Raw genomic sequence first — 23810 nt, forward strand, 5'->3', positions numbered from 1 at the left:
GCACGTCTTTTATTTTTATTTTGTTTTACTAATAACGCTAAACTCATGAGAAATTATGATGCCTATTACAAGTAGTTCTTAATACATCATAGTTTTTTTCCTCTTCTTTGCGGGTCAGAATATATTTATTAATTCCTAATCCTAGAATTAGAAATGTTTTATATACTTTTACTGAGTGTCATTCATTATCGGATAACATGGTAAACTGCTATAGGAGAAACTCTTAACACCTGTTTTTGCAGGCAGATATTTATTTTCTTTTTTATGAGCTACAAACAAAAATGGCCAAGTCTTTGACTGGGCTATCAATGTAAGATCAAAGTGAAGCAACATCTCTCAAAAGGAATAGCTAATTATCACTAGCACTTATTGATGACCTCACTGTGTGTCAGGCTCTATGTTAAAGAAATGACTGTGTGTTCTCATTTAATTGTCACAGTAATCCTATAAAGTAAGTGGTTTTAGTCTTCTTAGGTTAACGATGAGGAGAATTAGGCTTTTAAAAGTAAATAACTTGCCTAGTATCACAGACAGAAAGTGGCAGAATCAGAATATAAAAGTCAATCAGCCTGACCCTCAGTCTATAATATAGATATTGTGGAAATGTTAAATGTTGAAATATCTTAGAATTTTTAAAAAATGAAATACTATGACAGAAACTAAGAAAAACTCTCGAGTCCTTTGTAAAAAAAAAAAGGCATTAATTTTCAATCTATTTTTAAATGGTCAAAATAACTAGTTATTTAAATAAAACAATAATACTAATAAAGTTCAAAGGCACTTGAGCAACTTTGCTTTAGAACATGGCTTGATAGAACAGCTTATTTTAAGTAGGACATTCAGATAAGTGTTATTATTTTTGTGCTGGGGTCTGAGCAAAACAAAAAAAGACCAGAATCTGCTAAAACACAATCCTTCTAGGGAATGTTTCTTTATTACCATAAAACAATTAGTAATACTTGGCATAATGCAATGAGAAAACCAACAGCACCTGCTCATCCAAAAAAGGTTCATTAAGGTTCACTTTTCTCTACTGAGACATGAATATGACTGAGCAAATACAGTCCCTTTTGTTTGACCCCTGTTGAAAGTCTAATTTGTATTTTGTTTTGGCTTTCCCTCCAACTTTTTTGTTGTTGTTGTTGATACCTTTCTTCTCCAGAAAATCCATTAAATAGAATGATTTACTTCTTGTGTATCTCGCTTAACTTAGGGTTTCCCATGTTACTCAGTAAAAGACAATGAGGCACTAAGAGAATGGGATACTAATCCCATACAGGGATTTTAGAGCACACTTCCTTCTGGCAAGAGGCCTGGGTGGGGAAGAAGTTTTCTTGAATGAATGGTGTTTCTTTAATCTTCCATGTCAGGTATGCCATAATCTCTCACAGATATTTGTAATTACTCAAAAGTAGCTACCACGCCCGGCCAAAAGTAGCTCTACTTTTTAGGGTAGTGGCTTTATAAAGTTTGACACACATCAGAATCACCTGAAGTGCTTGTTAAAATGGATTCTTAGGACCCACCCCACAATTTCTGATCAGGACTCTAGAGTGAGGCCAAGGGTTTGTATGCCTAACATGTTCCCATGTTACTGATGCTGCTGGTCTGGTAACCATACTTTGTGAGACACTTTTCCAAGTTATATGGAGGCATTCTTTTGCCATGCTGACATTTTTTAAATCTGTAATAGTTTTTATTTTCCTCTTACCACACCTTCTCTTGTTGTGTTACATCTTCCAGAAATTCCAACCATGCACCTCCCACAGTATTGTTCAGATTCTACAGGTCACAATCATGGATGACTTGCCCAAATCTATGCACCTGTCCGAATATCTGCTAATAAAGAGATTTCCCTGGGATTTTTTTTTTTCTAATGGAGGACAGAAAAGTGCAACTCTTTCTTTTTCTGGTGCAAGAGTCTCAAGGTATAAAATGTAGGAGCTCTTGGTATCTATATTTCCTTCACATGATGAAGTTTAGTCTGTAGAGCAGAAGATTAAGGAGCATGCAGTGAGAAGTAGAGGTGAGAGGCTGAAGAAGGTTATTAAAGCATTGAGTTCTAGCTGTTCTCGATGTATGGCTACTCCTGCCCTTCCTGTTGTTTGGGTAAATGAAGTACTCTAGTGAAGTACCCTGCTAAACAATTTTTTTTTTTCTGAGCCAGCCAGAGTTGGCTTTTTTGTTACTACTGAAAATGTAACAGCCCTTTTGTCTGCACTTAATGTATACACCATTGATTTCTCCTAATGAGTTAAAACCATGTAAAATCAAGTAGCAAATCACCAAGATTTAGTGTTTAATTAAACTGACTTATGGAAACACATCCCAGATTACTTGACTCAAAAATCATGTTCCTAACAATGGGACTTAAGAGAAACAAACTCTTTTGCCCATGTATGGATTGTCCAATGTCACCACTGCTATACAGAGATTGAGACCCCATGTCTCGATGGCTCCCTAGAGCCAGACCTCTAGGGACCATAAGGACTATTCCAGAAAGAAGATATTCATGTTCTGCAACAGCCAAGACCACATACATATATGGCTCCTGGAACTCAGCTTGCTTTTCACTTTGAGGCTTTGTGGTAACCAATTGTTCTTAGTTTGTCCGGGACTATCCTGGTTTTTATATATTTTTTATTTATTTATTTATTTTTTAATGCTTTTTAAAATTATTTTATTTTATTTTATTATTATTATACTTTAAGTTTTAGGGTACATGTGCACAATGTGCAGGTTAGTTACATATGTATACATGTGCCATGCTGGTGTGCTGCACCCATTAACTCGTCATTTAGCATTAGGTATATCTCCTAATGCTATCCCTCCCCCCTCCCCCCACCCCACGAAAGTCCCCAGAGTGTGATGTTCCCCTTCCTGTGTCCATGTGTTCTCATTGTTCAATTCCCACCTATGAGTGAGAACATGCGGTGTTTGGTTTTTTGTCCTTGCGATAGTTTACTGAGAATGATGATTTCCAGTTTCATCCATGTCCCTACAAAGGACATGAACTCATCCTTTTTTATGGCTGCATAGTATTCCATGGTGTATATGTGCCACATTTTCTTAATCCAGTCTATCATTGTTGGACATTTGGCTTGGTTCCAAGTCTTTGCTATTGTGAATAATGCCGCAGTAAACATACGTGTGCATGTGTCTTTATAGCAGTATGATTTATAGTCTTTTGGGTATATACCCAGTAATGGGATGGCTGGGTCAAATGGTATTTCTAGTTCTAGATCCCTGAGGAATCGCCACACTGACTTCCACAATGGTTAAACTAGTTTACAGTCCCACCAACAGTGTAAAAGTGTTCCTATTTCTCCACATCCTCTCCAGCACCTGTTGTTTCCTGACTTTTTAATGATTGCCATTCTAACTGGTGTGAGATGGTATCTCATTGTGGTTTTGATTTGCATTTCTCTGATGGCCAGTGATGGTGAGCATTTTTTCATGTGTCTTTTGGCTGCATAAATGTCTTCTTTTGAGAAGTGTCTGTTCATGTCCTTCATCCACTTTTTGATGGGGTTGTTTGTTTTTTCTTGTAAATTTGTTTGAGTTCATTGTAGATTCTGGATATTAGCCCTTTGTCAGATGAGTAGGTTGTGAAAATGTTCTCCCATTTTGTAGGTTGCCTGTTCACTCTGATAGTAGTTTCTTTTGCTGTGCAGAAGCTCTTTAGTTTAATTCGATCCCATTTGTCAATTTTGGCTTTTGTTGCCATTGCTTTTGGTGTTTTAGACATGAAGTCCTTGCCCATGCCTATGTCCTGAATGGTAATGCCTCGGTTTTCTTCTAGGGTTTTTGTGGTTTATTCAAGATGGATTAAAGACTTAAACGTTATCCTGGTTTTTAAAAGGTAAGACTCACATCCCAGAATCTGCTCAGTCCTGAGTAAACCTAAACATTTGGCCAATCTACTTTGAACCCACTATTCACTGAAGAAATGATTCTCTGCCCTTTTCAAATGGGAAACATGATCTTTCAAAATGGAAGCTTATTAAGTAAACCTGTTGGTCTTGATTTCAGGAAAACAAGCTATGAATAAATATATCCTTTCACCAAAGAAACCTTAGCAAATCTTTGTAACTATACACTCCTAGCACGTTATCAGTCTGTGCCCACATTATTTTCAGTACTTTTTTTTCCGTATTGAAGACCAAACTTCACAAATGTAGTCTTTTTTCCCCCACACTTATCTGTCACATCTGAAAAACTGTTTATCTAGACTTCTCAATGCTAAACTGTGTAGAAGCTGAAGATGTTGATGTATTTTCTGAAGTCTTACTAATCGCCTCCATTTTTATTAGCAATTTACCTTAACATATAAATGGCTAATAATATTTTACTCCCCTGGTAGTATTTGTTTTTGTAATAAAAGGCTCTTATGAACATAAAACCTTACTCTCAAGGGAGTTTCTATTGCTGGAATTTATAAATCAATAATTGACCCGAACTGAATCAGTGCTCATTTGGAATAACATTGTATTAAGAGATTTGTTGCATTGCATTCTGGTGCATTTAAATGATCTGGTCATCATTTAATCAGATATAACAGGTCCTCTCAAGGATAACAAAGTACAGAGTCAGCATTCACCAAGTATTTGTTAAAGGAATAAAAATATGCCAGTGTGACCATCTTGAAGACAGTCGCTTTTGAAAAATATTCAGATATGTTTAGCCACAGCTATCCATCCCATGTAGATTAACATAGAGTAGTGACTTTACATTTCAACCAGCAACTCCTCCTAATGTTCTTTCTCATGCTTCAATTTCCAAGAATGCCACCATCACTCTTCCAGTTACCCATGCATGAAACCTGGGAGTCTTTCCTTTAATTCATCATCTTCAAGGAAAACAAATTTCCTAGTCTTATTAATGTCTTACATGAACCCCTCTGCTGCTACTATCCTGGTTCTGGTCACACTAACTTCAGCCTGAACCTCCTACCTAGGAGTATTCTCCTGTTTGTCCACTATTTAATCCGTAGTGTCATTTTCACAATGCTAATATTACTAAAGTATCATTTGATCATGCTATTAACATAATGAAAAATACCAATGTCTCTTACCTAACTACTGAAAAAAATGATGCATATAAAATAAGGATCATTCTCAAAGTATTTTCAATAGTAATTTCAATTAAAATGGTATTATTTGCAACAATTCTAATCAAAAGTCATTTATAACGTTAGAACCTGGTTGTTTTTCTAGTGTCTACCATGGATTTCATTCTTCTCCTATAGTACTTTTGTTACCCAACTCTGGGAATTTCTAGGAGAAAATGGCACCATGTGGTACATATTGATCTACAGGGAACAATAAACTGGGGGTAATGGAACCAAACTCCCAAGATAATTTTCTTTTTTTGTAAATGCAAAACTCCACAGCTGCTAATCTAATGAATTAACCCAGCATGGAGTCTTAATTTTTCCATGCTTTTCCCCTTCTTGAAAAATGCTATTTATATTCATTTAAGAAATCACATTGTAAAAAGGAAACATCATGTGAAATTAATTGTGACAAAACCTAACTATGAAAATAAATATTTGTAAAAATAAATAAAGCTTCTGGAAGATTTTTAACAAATAGTTATCTCAAAACTTGAGCTGTAGAGCTTGGCACTATGTTAGGCATCCCAACACCAAGTTTATTCCTCTACCTTGCTCAGTTTCCACTGCTACCCTGAGAAAGGCACGGCCCTGGGGTTTTCAGCATCTGGAAGGTTCCAGACTTCTAAAGTAAGCTGCTGAACATGCACTCAAGGCACCCACCAGAGGTAATTTTCAGAGACAATGGAGTGTTGTCTTCTAGAAAAATATTTGTGCATTATATCAAGATCTCTGTATAGTATTATATACCCAGTAGATAAACTAAATGGGTCCAAGAGCCAATGTGTGGTAGCACGTGTGGTGGTCCCTTTTATAGTTACTTCAAATGATCCATTGAAAAACTTTATTTTTTTCATCTTTTTGTCTTAAGGTCTCTGGTCACTGAATGGAGTATGCTTTCCTAGGGTCCCATTGAATTAAAGGTATTGCTAACATCTGGGCTCTTTAGGATCCTTGAATCCAGAAACCAGCAGGTAAGAAGTAGAGTAGCCATCTTGGCAAGGACAATTTACCCAGATCATCAGGAAGAGTAATCCTGCTGTTACACAGTGGAAACCAGGTGGTCCACTTGAGTGCATCTTGGTAATTACTTGCCCAATCACTGCTTTAGTTGGTCAGGTACAGGCCTCAGAAGGATATGGTGACAAGGGTTTTAGGACCCTCAGGGTCAGGAATTTGGGTAGTGCCACCAGGGATACCACCAAGTTTAGCAGAAATAATAGCTAAAGGTGAGAGACTATAGAATGGATAGTGGAGGAGAAGAGTGATAAGCATTATTTTTAGACTCAAGACCTGTTGCAGTGATGGAGGCCTGCCTTCCTAGCCTAACTGTTGTAAGTTTACTCTCAAGAGGAGAGGCTACTAGAGTCCTGGAAGAGCTACTCCCAAAACATATTAAGAAGTGGACCTAGGCAGTGCAACGGATGAATATTAGCAGATGTGGAGATATGTTACCTAGATTCCCCTTCAAAGAATGAATTGCCACTCGACTGTGAGCAGTTAGTCACCTCCCATATTGTCTGCTTCAGCTTCAAAGAGCTTCCTTGTGAAAAGTTACAACCTTCCCTTGAAGCCCATATTTGGTGACTGAATGAGGCATCAGCATAAAATTTTGGCCATCTTGACACAATGTTCAACAACTTTAATGGATTCTCTCTAGAGTGCTCTATTTTGTTGGGTAAGGATTTGTCAGAATGCATTTCAGTTCAGCTTCTCTCTCTGCCCAATAATGGTTCTCCCCCTTCCTTTACAGATGTTGATTCATAATAAATACCTTATATCTAACCCCTAACCTGAGATAACTTTCAAATGATTTGCAAAGATTTGAAGCTGAATTTCTGAGAATATATTGGAACATACGTTCCCCCAGTAGACAGACCTGGATCTACTTGATCTGGAGGGTCTTTCTTGATCTGGAGAAATTGAGCTTGAATCCTAATTCCACTACCCTTAATGATTCGCAATCAGGGACAATTTTGCCCCTCAGTAGACATTTTTCAATGTTTGCAAGCATTTTGAGCTATTAAAAATGGAGCAGGGTGCTACTGGCATCTAGTAGGTATAGGCAAGGAATACTGGTAAACGTTTGACAATGCACAGGACAGCACCCACAACAGTGAAGTCCTGCTCAAAATGTCAATAGTGTCAAGGTTGAGAACCCTTGTCCTAGATGAGTAACCTTGTGGGAATTAACTACTCTTACTAAGTACATTATTTTTCTCTTGCTGCTATAACAAATAATCCCAAACTTGGTGGCTTAAAACAATGCAAATTTTTTCTTTTACATTTATGGAGGCCGGAAATCTGAAATCAGGTTCATTTGGTTAAAATCAAGGTGTTGGTAGGGCTGGTTCTTTCTGCAGGGTATAGGGGAGAATTTGTTTCATTACCTCTTCCAGCTTCTAGAGGTCACCTGCATCATGGCTCTTTCCTGCATCGTTTTATCCTCTGCTTCCATCATCACATCTCCTACTGTGTTTTTGACTCCTAGTGTGTGTTTTGTTTCCTCAATATAAGGATCCTTGTGATACATCTAACCCACCTGGATAATCCGGATTTCTGCATCTCGAGATCTTTAACTTAATTACATTTGCAAAGTCCCTTCTGCCATATAAGGTAACATATTCTCAGGTTCTCAGGGACCTTCGGGAGCCATTATTCTGTCTGCCACACTAAACTTCCATTTTCTCATGTCCAAAGTAAAAATAATAAGAGTAATTAGAGTTATTCTCCTGGAGTTGTAAGGATAAGATGAGTGATTGTATGTATATTCCTTAGCAGAGTGTCTGGCACGTAATTATAGCTAATATTGTTTATCTTTACAAATATTATTTAACTAGGCCTATGATATAAATCATGAGTCCACTATTTATATCATAGCATTTTATCCATGACCTCCAAATTTTTATCTACAGTGGCAGACACACAAAACATGCTTCCCTATTTCCAGGGTGCTTCTGGCATACTTCTGGATTTGGAGAGTAAAAGATTTCAACTGGTACATCTTATTACATGGGTGGTCGAGTTATTGAACTCTATTGACAAAAGGCTGGATTTTCCAGCAAGATGGAGCTTCATTAAAATTCTGCAGAGACTGAAAATTCAATAATCTCTCTCACAAAGAACTGCATGAGCAGGGCTGATTAGGCAATTTCTTTCTCATTCCATTTCTTTTGCTAAAAGCACTGTTACTTCTTGTTTGGTACAAAAAGACAATCATTAAATGAACATTCGTTATAGGTGATTAAGCGGAAAGTTTTAAAGGTGCTCTGACTTCTTTCTCAAAGTCTAATTGAGGGCTTGAAGGGGAGTGTGGAGAAAAATATAAAACAAAACATCATTACCATATTCTGGTCTAAAATATGAAAAGTGCGATGCTAATAAATACTTTGCAGTTTGCTTCTTTTCAACTCTTGATCTCTGTCTTGTTTACTCAAACATGCTTCCTCTCCACTATCCCATTGCCTTCTCCCTTCTACTGCCCAATCCTTTTTGTACTCTACTACTTCTGTCTGGAAGAACACACTCATGTTGGACAGAATACACAATAGTGCCCAATGAGCCTTACATTTTCCTGATTAAACCCCCCATAATTATTGAAATCAAGAGACTTCCCAGGTATTTATCTTTCTATCCACACTTAATATCGAATACCCGATTGCATTACTGTAGTAGCTTTAGAAAACTGAACTAGTACACGCAAGTAAAATTTTAGGATAAAGACTAAGGCATCTTTCCTTTTCATTCATGTATTACCTTTCTTGATAGATAGATAGATAGATAGATAGATAGATAGATAGATAGATAGATAGATAGATGACAGATAGATAGATAGACCTCTCAATCTTTTTTCTGTATGGGACATGGCTTTGCCATGAGGGCAGAGACTTTTTTGGTGGCTTTTATTTACCGTTGTATATCAAGTATGAAGTAGAATGTCAAGTACATAGACCTGTTCAATAAATATTTGTTCACTCAATGTATCTTGAGTGTAATAACAGATATGATCTTCCCTGTACAGAAGTCTTATCTAGAACAATAACTGGGTGAGGTCTTTAACTTGAGTCTTTATGAAGATAGCAATCTTTACTGTAAGTAAATAAAGCATATATTTGTTGTCAATTATTTTATACTTAATTATGTTTAAGAAAAATATAAATAGTATCTACTGGGGTTCCAACAGAAAATTTTCATTTCTTTTACAGAAGATGTCCTTGAAATATCTTGAGTAGATATTCCCAAGACTCTCCTTTCTAATTCAGTCCATATTCCTCATGTTTCACTGAGTCCTGCTGATTCTCTTAAGCTCAGGCCATTTTGTTCTTGGCCCATAACAGCTTGCTATGGGATGTCACTTTTTAATATCAGGCCTTTTATCCTCAATATTTTATGAAGTAAAGATCAAATTCCCAGTAACAGGCCTTTGTCCACCGTTATTTCTAAGAAGACTTTAATCCCAACCAATGCCGGTGTAGATTATTTGCTATAGATCACTCACCTAATCATTTCCAGACGACTTCAGGTGTTCTCACTAACGTAAGCACCCACAAGGTCTTAACTCTGTGTTTTGCCTGTGCCTCTAGAAAAGGGAAGAATATTTTCCTGTTCCCTTTGGCAGGAATAGAAACAAGTTAACTCTATTCCATGTGAAATCTCTGTCTATCAAACTCCATGAGCCTCCCAAAGTATTTGAATATATGGGAATTATAAAATAAAAAATATGCACAGGCCTTACCTACAAACCTCAGAGCTTGGTCTTCCTGTGTTCTGAATTGGCAAATAAAAAAGAGTATCCTGAATCTAGCATGAGAGAGAGAGAGGAGAGGAGGCACATTCTAGCCCATGCCTTTTCTTCTCTGGAGTTCCTGAATGATTCTTTATGAGTTGATATGGGGTTCTGTGTGTAGTCAGATAAGTTGGATGGGATGAGATGAACAATAGGAAATGACAAGCAGAAAGGCAGTGTATTCCTTGTGGCAGGCTAGATGGAAGTACATTGCAGGGTAGCTGCACTGTGAGTGAAGACAGATCAATGGCAGGCAGAGAAGACAGAGCTATGCCTCCGGATTCACAGACACTGCCTCCAGTGCTGACATGGTGCCAGAGGCATCTGGGAAACTACTACAGCTGACGGTTTGACAAGCCAGTCTGGTCTATGGCTAGGAGAGGTGAACTTGCTGTCTTTGAGCAAAGAATTCAGGCCAATTGTAACTACACAAAGCAGCGCAGGAAACAGTAATATGTGCTATGTGTATTAGCAGAGCCAGGCCCAAAAGATAACGAATATTTATAGGTGACCCTGGAATAATGCAGGGGTTAGGGCAGGTGTTAGGAATGCAACTCCTCCCCCACCTCCACACACACACACACACACACAAACACACACACACAGTCAAAAATCTGTGTGTAACTTTTTTGGCTGCCCCAAAACTTAACTACTAATAGCCTAGTGTTAAATGGAAGTCTTACCAATAACAAGCAGTTAACACATATTTTATGTATGTATTAAATACTATATTATTTTTTTATTATTATACTTGAAGTTCTGGGGTACATGTGCAGAATGTGCAGGTTTGTTACATAGGTATACACGTGCCATGGTGGTTTGCTGCACCCATCAACCCATCATTTACATTAGGTATTTCTCCTAATGCTATCCCTTCTCTAGCCCTCCACCCTCAGACAGGCCCCCGAGTGTGATGTTCCCCTCCCTGTGTCCATGTGAAAACATGTGGTGTTTGGTTTTTCTGTTCTTGTGTTAGTTTGCTGAGAATGATGATTTCCAGCTTCATCCATGTCCCTGCAAAGGACATGAACTCTCCTTTTCACGGCTGCCTAGTATTCCATGGTGTATATGTGCCACATTTTCTTTATCCAGTCTACCATTGATGGGCATTTGGGTTGGTTCCAAGTCTTTACTCTTGTGAATAGTGCTGCAATAAACACACGTGTGCATGTGTCTTTATAGCAGAATGACTTATAATCTTTTGGGTATATACCCAGTAATGGGATTGCTGGGTCAAATGGTATTTCTAGTTCTCGATCCTTGAGGAATTGCCACACTGTCTTCCACATGGTTGAACTAATTTACACTCCTACCAACAGTGTAAAAGTGTTCCTATTTCTCCACATCCTCTCCAGCATCTGTTGTTTCCTGACTTCTTAATGATTGCCATTCTAACTGGCATGAGATGGTATCTCACTGTGGTTTTGATTTGCATTTCTCTAATGACCAGTGATGATGAGCTTTTTTTCATATGTTTTTTTGGCTGCATAAGTGTCTTCTTTTGAGAAGTGTCTGTTCATATCCTTTGCCCACTTTTTGATGGGGTTGTTTTTTTCTTGTAAATTTGTTTAAGTATTAAATACTGTATTCTTAAAATAACGTAAGCTAGAGAAAAAGGTTATTAAGATAATCACATAGAAGAGAAAATGTATTTACTATTCATTATGTGGAAGTGGACCATCATAAGATCTTCATCCTCATTATCTTCTTGTAGAGTAGGCTGAGGAAGAGGAGAGATTGGTTTTTCTGTCTCAGGAGTGGCAGAGGTGGAGGGGAAGGCAGGGGAGACAAGCACATTAGATGTAACTTTTATTGAAAAAATTCATGTGTAAGTGGATCCATGCAGTTGAAACTTATGTTGTTCCTTTTTTATGGTTGTGTAGTATCCCGTGGTGTATATGTACCACTTTTTCTTCATCCACTCCAACGTCGATGGGCATCTAGGTTGATTCCATGTCTTTATAATTGTGAATAGTGCTGTGATGAAGGCATGTGTCATGTGTCTTTTGGTATGATCATTTATATTTCTTTGGGTATACACCCAGTGATGGAATTGCTGGGTCAAATGGTAGTTCTATTTTAACTTCTTTAGGAAGTTAAACATTTGTTTATCTTGAAAAGTGCCCCTTATGCATTTGATAAGAATGTGTGTTCTGTTGTTGGGTAGAGTGTTCTGTACATGTCTATCAGATTTAGTTGTTTTTTTATATTGTTAAAGTCATCTATTTTCTTACGTATCTTCTGTCTCTTTGTCCTATCCAGCAACCAGACATCTCCAGACTGGGAAATCTTCAGACTGCTTCCTAGAGTAACTGGACTAACTTACATTCCCACCAGCAGCATATAAGAATTCCCTTTTCTCTGCAACCTCACAGCACCTGTTATCTTTTTGCTTTTAATAATAGCCATTCTGACTACTGTGAGATGGTATCTCATTGTGGTTTTGTTTTGCATTTTCCTAATGATTAATGATGTTGAGCATTTTTTCATACGCTTGTCACATATGTGTCTTCTTTTGAAAAGTATCTGTTCATGTCCTTTGCATATTTTTCATGGAGTTATTTGCTTTTTGCTTGTTAATTTACATTCCTTATGGATTCTGGGTATTATGTCTTTGTTGGATGCATAGTTTGCAAATATTCTCTCCAATTCTGTAGGTTGTTTGTTTACTCTGCTGATAGTTTCTTTTGCTGTGCAGAAGCTCTTCAGTCTAATTAGGCACCACTTGTCGATTTTTGCTTTTATTGCAATTGGTTTTAGAGTCTTCATTATGAAGTTTTTGCCAGGACCCATGTCCAGAATGGTAATTCCTAGGTTTTTCTCTAGGGTTTTTATAGTTTTAGATTTTACATTTAAGTCTTCAATCCATCTTGAGTTGATTTTGGTATATGGTGAAAGGTAGTGATCCAGTTTCAATCTTCTGCATATGGCTAGCCAGTTATTTCAGCACCATTTATTTGATAGAGAGTTCTTTTCCCATTGCTTGTTATTATTGGCTTTGTCAAAGATTAGATAGTCATCGGTGTACACCTTTATTTCTGGGTTCTCTATTCTGTTCCATTGGTCTGTGTGTCTGTTTTTGTAAAAGTAGCATGCTGTTTTAGTTACTGTAGCCTGGAGGTACAGTTTGAAGTCGGGGAGTGTGATGCCTCTAGCTTTGTTCTTTTTGCTCAGGATTGCTTTGGCAATTTAAACTCCTGTTTGGTTTCAAATGAATTTTAGAATTTTTTTTTAATTCTGTGAAAAATATCATTGGTAGTTTGATAGGAATACCATCGAGTCTGTAAATTGCTTTGGGCAGTATGGCCATTTTAACAATATTGATTCTTCATGTCCATGAATGCGAAATATTTTTCCATTGGTTTGTGTTATCTCTGATTTCTTTCAGCAGTCTCTTGTAATTCTCATTGTTGAGATCTTTCACCTTCCTGGTTAGTTGTATTCCTAGGTATTTTATTCTTTTTGTGGCTATTGTGAATGGGATTGCATTCTTGATTTGGCTCTCAAAATTCTTGATTTGGCTTGGATATTATTGATATATAGAAATGGTACTGATTTGTATACATTGATTTTGTATCTTGAAACTTCGCTGAAGTTTTATCAGACCCAGGAGGCTTTGAGCAAAGATTATGGGGTTTTCTACGTATCGAATTACATTGTCTGTGAAAACAAATAGTTTGACTTCCTCTCTTCCTATTTAGATGCCTTTTACTTCCCTCTTTTTCCTGGTTGCTCTGGCTAGGCCTTCTAGGACTATGTTGAATTGGAGTGGTGAAAGTGGTTATTCTTGCCTTGTTCTGGCTTTCAAGGGGAATGCTTCCAGCTTTTGACTGTTCAGTATGATGTTGGCTATGGGTTTGTCATACATGGCTCTTATTATTTTAAGGTATTTACCTTGAATTCCTGGTTTGTTGAGAATTTTTAACATGAAAGGATGTTGAATTTTATCAAAAGACTTTTCTGCATTTATTGGGATGATCATGTAGTTTTTATTTTTAGTTTTGTTTATATGATGAATCACATTTATTGATTTGCATAAACAGAAATCAATAAATGTGATTCTTGCTGTGTTGAATTTTATATTGATATATACTGTCTTTCTTTGTCTCTTGCAACATTTTTCATTTTAATGTCTAATTCATCTGATATTATCAGATTACAAAGATTATCATTTTGTAAATTTTTAAATAATCGAAGTTTACTTTTGATATAAAAACTTTTTAAATGTGATATTTCTTAATTTCTTTCTTTAACATAAAATGCTGATCTTAACATTTTCTTTACTACTCAGAGGCAGTATACTGAACATTCATTTTCACCGGAGTGTGCTGTAACCATTCTTGAGGTTTTCTGCCTCTTCCTTCAGGCTCGAAGACATCATCTCTTACTACCACTAGGATGCCTACGTGTGTGAAAATAGAGCTGGCAAAACTACAAAGACATGAAACAAAGATAGCAACTGCACTTAATCTATCTGAGACCCAATTTCGTCATTCATAAAGATTATTATGTTTGTGGGAATTAAGAAATACTGTCCTTCACATTGAAAGTGCTCAATGAATAGTAAATATTAACATTATTATAATCAGCAAGCAGAAATGACAGGGTGTATAAGAGGAGGTGAGGACATGAGGAATAGTTGAAGGGTGGAAAGATAACATTAGACTCAGAAATATATAAACTTTCATAATCTTCCCACTTTCCAGTAACCTTTACTTTATCTGTTAAATCCTACTGATCCTTCATGGCTTAACTCAAAATCTCCACCACCAAGAATTCAGAATGAACCCATGTATCTGTCAGGGTTCAGCCAGTAGGAGATATATCTCGAGATTTACTGCAGGGAATTGGCTTAGGTGATTGTTGGGGCTCATATGGCAAGTTAGAAATTTTATAGGATAGGCCATCAGGAAAGTCAAGCCACAACTCTCCATTATGAGCTGAGGCTGCTGTCCACAGGTATAATTTCTACTTCTAGGAAATCTCAGCTTTTCTCTTAAGGCCTTTCAACTGGTTAAATCAGCCTCACCCAGACTATCTAGAATAATCTCCTTTACTTAAAATTAATTTCTCATAAATGTTAATCACATATACAAAATACCTTCATACAAACACCTGAATTACAGTGTGATTGAATACTGGGGACTATAGCCAAGCCAAGCTGACATATATACTGACCATCACAACCCTCTACTCTGTTACTGTTATATCTCCATTGAAGTACTCACCATGGTGTGTCTTGTGTTAGAATTAGGTACACAGCTGTTCTTCCAACAAAGAAACCCTTGAGAACAAACACCATGAATTAGCATTGTTGTTTCCTGCAGACTTGAAATTGAAACTCAATTTACATTTGATTAATTAAATTCTCCCACAATCCCACTTTAATAAAATACTATATTTTCTGTTTGCTGAGTTTGCCCAACGTTTAATCTCTGAAGAAATGGGATTTTATCTTATTGTACATTGGCCACAGGAAGTAGCTAGTATTTACTTCTCCACTCTACAGGAGGAAAATTGCATGTTTCCTAAATCAACTTCTTTAGAAAACATACTCTGTGCATGTGCAGACACGTATGTGTATACACACACACACACACACACGACAGGTTGATAAACAAAATGAATGAGAGATAACTTTATTTCACCTTAGTTTTCTCAATGCATTATCCTGGGCTTAAATGTCTGTGTAGACTATGTTTTAGAAATGCTGTTCATTATTTCTGAACTGTTAATCCCTCTCAGAGAGAAAAGTAAAATGAATATATATATATAGTCATACTTTGTTTTAGTAGAGGTTATACTAATGGTCATGAGTCATGTCAAAGAATCATTTTGAAGGAAGGACTTTTGAGCTACTCCTTTGATGTAGCCATATTCTTGCCCTCCCAAAAATAAGTTAATAAAACAAAATTAAGTAACAATGTGGAAACAATTTTATCCTTTCAGAAAATGCATAAATAATCCCACTGTGCCCTGGGATATGTTTAGGGATAGAAAGAGGGATTGTAAATAATGGTCTAATAAAGAGAGATGAAAAATGAATAATTAAGTAGTGACCGAAGAAAAGCATGCTCGTTTAGAAAGAGAAAAATGGATTCTAGTATTATCTATGAGTGTGTCTTAGAAAGAGAAACAGAGACAGACTGAGAGAGAAAGAGAAGCACAAAAATGAAAATTACTCTTCTGGGTCTAACTCTGAACAAAAGAGTAGAAACTGAATGGAGAAGATGTGATAGATGCCCCAAGAGAGACTGTCAAAAACATTTATAGGGATATGGTCAAAGTCAAATGTGTGGCATAAATTTCAAAATAACTTTATAAAGTCTAGAAGGAAGATGGAAACACTCCAAAAGGAAATATGGCAAAAAGGGGGTAGAGAGCAATAAAAAAAAAGACATCCATTTAAATTTTTCAGAAGTCTTAAAGAGAAAGAAATAAAGTAGGAATTCAAAGAGATCAAGGTGTCTGGAAAGCAAGCCTTCTGGTGGGCTCAGAATTGAAGGATTTGAAAGAGTATCACATAACCAAGAATTAAGGCATCTAATAGAGTGCCCCCATGAAGTGTCCAGATGCTTATAATTGCACAAGTGAACAGAATGTCTCATTTAAGAGCATACTGATGATACAAAAAGGCACTGGAGAGGACCAAACAAAGTTATGTAAATAACCAAAAAGTCACAAAGTACCCACTGCACTGAAGGAAACAGTGCAGTGGTTTGATAAAAATGGCTCACCTTGTCCTCCTCCACTAGGCAAGGTTCTGGAGCAGAGTGGGAAAATATGCACAAATAGACCAAGGCCTTCTGGAGAAAAGGTGGGTCACAAATGTATGTGTAGGAGAAGACTATAAACTAGCATGATGCTGAAGAATGTCTACAGGCAGGATAGAATACTAGGCAAACTCATCAAGGGAGGGTGATTCTCAACTGAAGAGCTGAGCTAAACAATGGTCTACAGGATCCTGAGAAAGGTTGCTTCCAGTACAAAGCCCCTCTGTTCACAATTGCCACAGGATGGTAATATGACTTGGAGAACCTTGGCTGACTATAAAATGAAAGAGCCCTTGGCTAACCTCCAGAATGAGTGAACCTTCAGAAATGCATTAAAGATAACCAAAGAGCTATTAGAGTGATGTCACCTAAGATGATGGAATAGGAGATACCAGCCTTCATTATCCCACAGAAAAGCAACACAGATGGCTATTCACAAACCAAAATGGTGCAGAGAGGGCTCCATGGCCTATTAAAAATCTGAAGCAACATAGTGGAGCAAAAACACAGAGAATATTTACATAGAAAAGACCACTGGTGAGATTGGCATACATGAGATGTCAGGAGATGTCTAGGAGCAAAGAATAAAGGTAAAAGTTATTGGTATCAGCCACACAGCAGAAACCATCATAGTTCCCAGCAGCCTTCTCTGCAGAGGACACTAGCATCTCTTGCCAATGAGGTAACCAACAGCTATTTTTATTGAGGAACCCCAGAGAGGGAGAATTGGCTGCATACCCCTCCCTAACCCAAGAAGCAGCCGCTATGAAATCATTTTGAGAAAGGAGCCACTCTCTCTCCCAATCCTGTGCATGTCCCATTTCTGGAGCCATGGCTACTCTGTAAGTGCCTACATTCCAGATCCAGGCCCTGTAGCTAGATTGGGTCTGCCCATGTCTCAGACTTTGAAGTCATCACCATATACAGCTAGTTTGCACTCTGGGCCCCAGTAACAAGCCCTCATTGCAAACGCCCATGCTATAGACACTGGCTTACCTAGAGAGCTAGGCCCCTCCCTGACCCTGGAGCTGCTTTAATGCTGCACACATGTGTGTTTTCATTCTAGGATCCCCCTAATGTTTCACAAGCATCCTCATCTCACACAAAGATATCAATTCAACGTCAGAGGTGGCTGCCCAACGAGCACCAGTGCCATTGCTACTCTGGATCCTAGAACTGCAGTGTTTCCAATCATGTCTGTTTTTCAGACCTCAGCTCCATGGCCATTTTGGGGTTTCACTCATCAGACACCAGTGCCACAGCCACTGAAAGTGAAAATCCACAGTTCTGCAGACACCGCTGCTGATACCCAGGCAAACAGGGTCTGGAGTGGACCTCCAGCAAACTCCAAGAGACCTGCAGCTGAGGGTGCTGTCTGTTAGAAGGAAAACTAACAAACAGAAAGGACAGCCACACCAAAAACCCATCTGTACGTCACCATCATCAAAGACCAAAAGTAGATAAAACCACAAAGATGGGGAAAAAACAGAGCAGAAAAACTGGAAACTCTAAAAAGCAGAGTGCCTGTCCTCCTCCAAAGGAATACAGTTCCTCACCAGCAACGGAACAAAGCTGGACGGAGAATGACTTTGACAAGTTGAGAGAAGGCTTCAGACGATCAAACTACTCCGAGGTACAGGACGAAATTCAAACCAAAGGCAAAGAAGTTGAAAACTTGGAAAAAAGTTTAGACGAATGTATAACTAGAATAACCAATACAGAGAAGGGCTTAAAGAAGCTTGAGAACTACGTGAAGAATGAAGAAACCTCAGGAGCCAATGCGATCAACTGGAAGAAAGGGTATCAGTGATGGAAGATGAAATGAATGAAATGAAGCAAGAAGGGAAGTTTAGAGAAAAAAGAATAAAAAGAAATGAACAAAGCCTCCAAGAAATATGGGACTATGTGAAAAGACCAAATCTACATCCGATTGGTGTATCTGAAAGTGACCAGGAGAATGGAACCAAGTTGGAAAACACTCTGCAGGATATTATCCAGGAGAACTTCCCCAATCTAGCAAGGCAGGCCAACATTCACATTCAGGAAATACAGAGAACGCCACAAAGATACTCCTCGAGAAGAGCAACTCCAAGACACATAATTGTCAGATTCACCAAAGCTGAAATGAAGGAAAAAATGTTAAGGGCAGCCAGAGAGAAAGGTCGGGTTACCCACAAAGGGAAGCCCATCAGACTAACAGCTGATCTCTCAGCAGAAACTCCACAAGCCAGAAGAGAGTGGGGGCCAATATTCAACATTCTTAAAGAAAAGAATTTTCAACCCAGAATTCATATCCAGCCAAACTAAGCTTCATAAGTGAAGGAGAAATAAAACACTTTACAGACAAGCAAATGCTGAGAGATTTTATCACCACCAGGCCTGCCCTAAAAGAGCTCCTGAAGGAAGCACTAAACATGGAAAGGCACAACCGGTACCAGCCGCTGCAAAATCATGCCAAAATGTAAAGACCATCGAGACTAGGAAGAAACTGCATCAACTAACGAGCAAAATAACCAGCTAACATCATAATGACGGGATCAAATTCACACATAACAATATTAACTTTAAATGTAAATGGACTAAATGCTCCAATTAAAAGACACAGACTGGTAAATTGGATAAAGAGTCAAGACCCATCAGTGTGCTGTATTCAGGAAACCAATCTCACATGCAGAGACACACATAGGCTCAAAATAAAAGGATGGAGGAAGAAATACCAAGCAAATGGAAAACAAAAAAAAGCAGGGGTTGCAATCCTAGTCTGATAAAACAGACGTTAAACCAACAAAAATCAAAAGAGACAAAGAAGGCCATTACATAATGGTAAAGGGATCAATTCAACAAGAAGAGCTAACTATCCTAAATATATATGCACCCAATACAGGAGTACCCAGATTCATAAAGCAAGTCCTGAGTGACCTAAAAGAGACTTAGACTCCCACACAATAATAATGGGAGAATTTAACACCCCACTGTCAACATTAGACAGATCAACGAGACAGAAAGTTAACAAGGATACCCAGGAATTGAACCCAGCTCTGCACCAAGCTGACCTAATAGACATCTACAGAACTCTCCACCCCAAATCAACAGAATATACATTCTTTTCAGCACCACACCACACCTATTCCAAAATTGACCACATACTTGGAAGTAAAGCTCTCCTCAGCAAATGTAAAAGAACAGAAATTATAACAAACTGTCTCTCAGACCATAGTGCAATCAAACTAGAACTCAGGATTAAGAAACTCACTCAAAACCGCTCAACTACATGGAAACTGAACAACCTGCTCCTGAATGACTACTGGGTACATAACAAAATGAAGGCAGAAATAAAGATGTTCTTTGAAACCAATGAGAATAAAGACGCAACATACCAGAATCTCTGGGACATATTCAAAGCAGTGTGTAGAGGGAAATTTATAGCACTAAATGCCCACAAGAGAAAGCAGGAAAGATCCAAAATTGACACCCTAACATCACAATTAAAAGAACTAGAAAAGCAAGAGCAAACACATTCAAAAACTAGCAGAAGGCAAGAAATAACTAAAATCAGAGCAGAACTGAAGGAAATAGAGATAAAAAAAAAAACCCCTTCAAAAAATTAATGAATCCAGGAGCTGGTTTTTTTGAAAGGATCAACCAAATTGATAGACCACTAGCAAGACTAATAAAGAGAAAAAGAGAGAAGAATCAAATAGACGCAATAAAAAATGATAAAGGGGATATCACCACAGATCCCACAGAAATACAAACTACCATCAGAGAATACTACAAACACCTCTACGCAAATAAACTAGAAAGTCTAGAAGAAATGGATAAATTCCTCAACACATACACTCTCCCAGGACTAAACCAGGAAGAAGTTGAATCTCTGAATAGACCAATAGTAGGAGCTGAAATTGTGGCAATAATCAACAGCTTACCACCCAAAAAGAGTCCAGGACCAGATGGATTCACAGCTGAATTCTACCAGAGGTACAAGGAGGAACTGGTACCATTCCTTCTGAAACTATTCCAATCAATAGAAAAAGAGGGAATCCTCCCTAACTCATTTTATGAGGCCAGCATCATCCTGATACCAAAGCCTGGCAGAGACACAACCAAAAAAGAGAATTTTAGACCAATATCCTTGATGAACATTGACGCAAAAATCCTCAATAAAATACTGGCAAACCGAATCCAGCAGCACATCAAAAAGCTTATCCATCATGATTGAGTGGGCTTCATCCCTGGGATGCAAGGCTGGTTCAACATACGCAAATCAATAAATGTAATCCAGCATATAAACAGAACCAAAGACAAAAACCACATGATTATCTCAATAGATGCAGAAAAGGCCTTTGACAACATTCAACAACACTTCATGCTAAAAACTTTCAATAAATTAGGAATGGATGGGACGTATCTCAAAATAAGAAGAGCTATCTATGACAAACCCACAGCCAGTATAATACTGAATGGGCAAAAACTGGAAGCATTCCCTTTGAAAACTGGCACAAGACAGGGATGCCCTCTCTCACCACTGCTATTCAACATAGTGTTGGAAGTTCTGGCCAGGGCAATTAGGCAGGAGAAGGAAATAAAGGGTATTCAATTAGGAAAAGAGGAAGTCAAATTGTCCCTGTTTGCAGACGACATGACTGTATATCTAGAAAACCCCACTGTCCCAGCCCAAAATCTCCTTCAGCTGATAAGCAACTTTAGCAAATTCTCAGGATATAAAATCAATGTAAAAAAATCACAAGCATTCTTATACACCAATAACAGACAAACAGAGAGCCAAATCAAGAGTGAACTCCCATTCACAATTGCTTCAAAGAGAATAAAATACTTAGGAATCCAACTTACAAGAGATGTGAAGGACCTCTTCAAGGAGAACTACAAACCACTGCTCAAGGAAATAAAAGAGGATACAAACAAATGGAAGAACATTCCATGCTCATGGGCAGGAAGAATCAATATTGTGAAAATGGCCATACTGCCCAAGGTAATTTATAGATTCAATGCCATCCCCATCAAGCTACCAATGACTTTCTTCACAGAATTGGAAAAAAACTACTTTAACGCTCATATGGAACCAAAAAAGAGTCTACATCGCCAAGTCAATCCTAAGCCAAAAGAACAAAGCTGGAGGCATCACGCTACCAGACTTCAAACTATACTACAATGCTACAGTAACCAAAACAGCATGGTACTGGTACCAAAACAGAGATATAGATCAGTGGAACAGAACAGAGCCCTCAGAAATAATGCCACATATCTATAACTATCTGATCTTTGACAAACTTGAGAAAAACAAGCAATGGGGAAAGGATTCCCTATTTAATAAATGGTGCTGGGAAAACTGGCTAGCCATATGTAGAAAGCTCAAACTGGATCCCTTCCTTACACCTTATACAAAAATTAATTCAAGATGGATTAAAGGCTTAAATGTTAGACCTGAAACCATAAAAACCCTAGAAGAAAACCTAGGCATTACCATTCAGAACATAGGCATGGGCAAGGACTTCATGTCTAAAACACCAAAAGCAATGGCAACAAAAGCCAAAATTGACAGATGGGATCTCATTAAACTAAAGAACTTCTGCGCAGCAAAAGAAACTACCATCAGAGTGAACAGGCAACCTACAAAATGGGAGAAAATTTTCACAACCTACTCATCTGAAAAAGGGCTAATATCCAGAATCTACAATGAACTCAAACAAATTTAGAAGAAGAAACAAACAACCCCAACAAAAAGTGGGCAAAGGATATGAACAGACACTTCTCAAAAGAAGACATTTATGCAGCCAAAAGACACATGAAAAAATGCTCATCATCACTGGCCATCAGAGAAATGCAAATCAAAACCACAATAAGATATCATCTCACACCAGTTAGAGTGGTGATCATTAAAAAGTCAGGAAACAACAGGTGCTGTAGAGGATGTGGAGAAATAGGAACACCTTTACACTGTTGGTGGGACTGTAAACTAGTTCAACCATTGTGGAAGTCAGTGTGGCGATTCCTCAGGGATCTAGAACTAGAAATACCATTTGACCCAGCCATCCCATTACTGGGTATATACCCAAAGGACTATAAATCATGCTGCTATAAAGACACATGCACACGTATGTTTATTGCGGCACTATTCACAATAGCAAAGACTTGGAACCAAGCCAAATGTCCAACAATGATAGACTGGATTAAGAAAATGTGGCACATATACACCATGGAATACTATGCAGCCATAAAAAAGGATGAGTTCATGTCCTTTGTAGGGACATGGATGAAACTGGAAATCATCATTCTTAGTAAACTATCACAAGGACAAAAACCAAACACCGTATGTTCTCACTCATAGATGGGAATTGAACAATGAGAACACACGGACACAGGAAGGGGAACATCACGCTCTGGGGACAGTTGTGGGGTGGGGGGAGGGGGAGGGATAGCATTAGGAGATATACCTAATGCTAAATGACGAGTTAATGGGTGCAGCACACCAGCATGGCACATGTATACATATGTAACTAACCTGCACATTGTGCACATGTAGCCTAAAACTTAAAGTATAATAATAAAAAAAAAAAAAAAAAGAAAGTGAGCTCACAAGTCAGATCCTATGCCAAAAGGGATCCCCTCAGGCACAACTTCTCAGGGGTGGAAGAAAAAGACATTGGGAAGACCCTGGCAACTATCTAACCAAAGATCCCAAAAACCCACAGTGCCACTGCAGACATCCATGGCATTGCCTACAAAGGATCCCTGCAATCTTTATCAATGCCAACCTTACCTGGCAGAGCTACACAGATACTAAACATCTGGCACACTCACTGGTGCCAGATGTTTTCCAGGTTTTCCAGAGTGAAACTAGCTGGCAAAACCTGCAAGAGGTAACTGCTCTACCAAACGCCAGACATCAACACAAGGCAACAAAAAACACAAAACCAAGGAGATGTAACACCACCAAAAGAACACAGTAACCTTCTAGTAGCTGCCAAAAGAAAGGCAGATATACAAACTACCTGACAAAAAATTCAAAATAATTGTTTTAAGATAGTGCAACAAACTTCAAGAAAACATAAACAATTCTATAAAATTAGAAAAACTATAAATGACAAAAGGAGAATTTAACAGAAAGATTGAAATTATA

The 23810-nt window shown here is 38.0% G+C and overlaps 1 long non-coding RNA gene across 1 annotated transcript in view; it reads right to left on the reverse strand.

Annotated features, from left to right (window-relative positions):
* The window catches only part of LOC117975698 (uncharacterized), a 582695-nt gene that overhangs the window by 397145 nt on the left and 161740 nt on the right, over nucleotides 1-23810 (reverse strand). Inside the window, exon 4 of the long non-coding RNA XR_008620934.2 lies at nucleotides 15128-15183. This is a non-coding gene — a long non-coding RNA (uncharacterized LOC117975698). The remainder of the gene's footprint in view (nucleotides 1-15127; nucleotides 15184-23810) is intronic.

Source organism: Pan paniscus, chromosome 15 (assembly GCF_029289425.2).
Source record: "Pan paniscus chromosome 15, NHGRI_mPanPan1-v2.0_pri, whole genome shotgun sequence".
Lineage (NCBI taxonomy): Eukaryota > Metazoa > Chordata > Mammalia > Primates > Hominidae > Pan > Pan paniscus.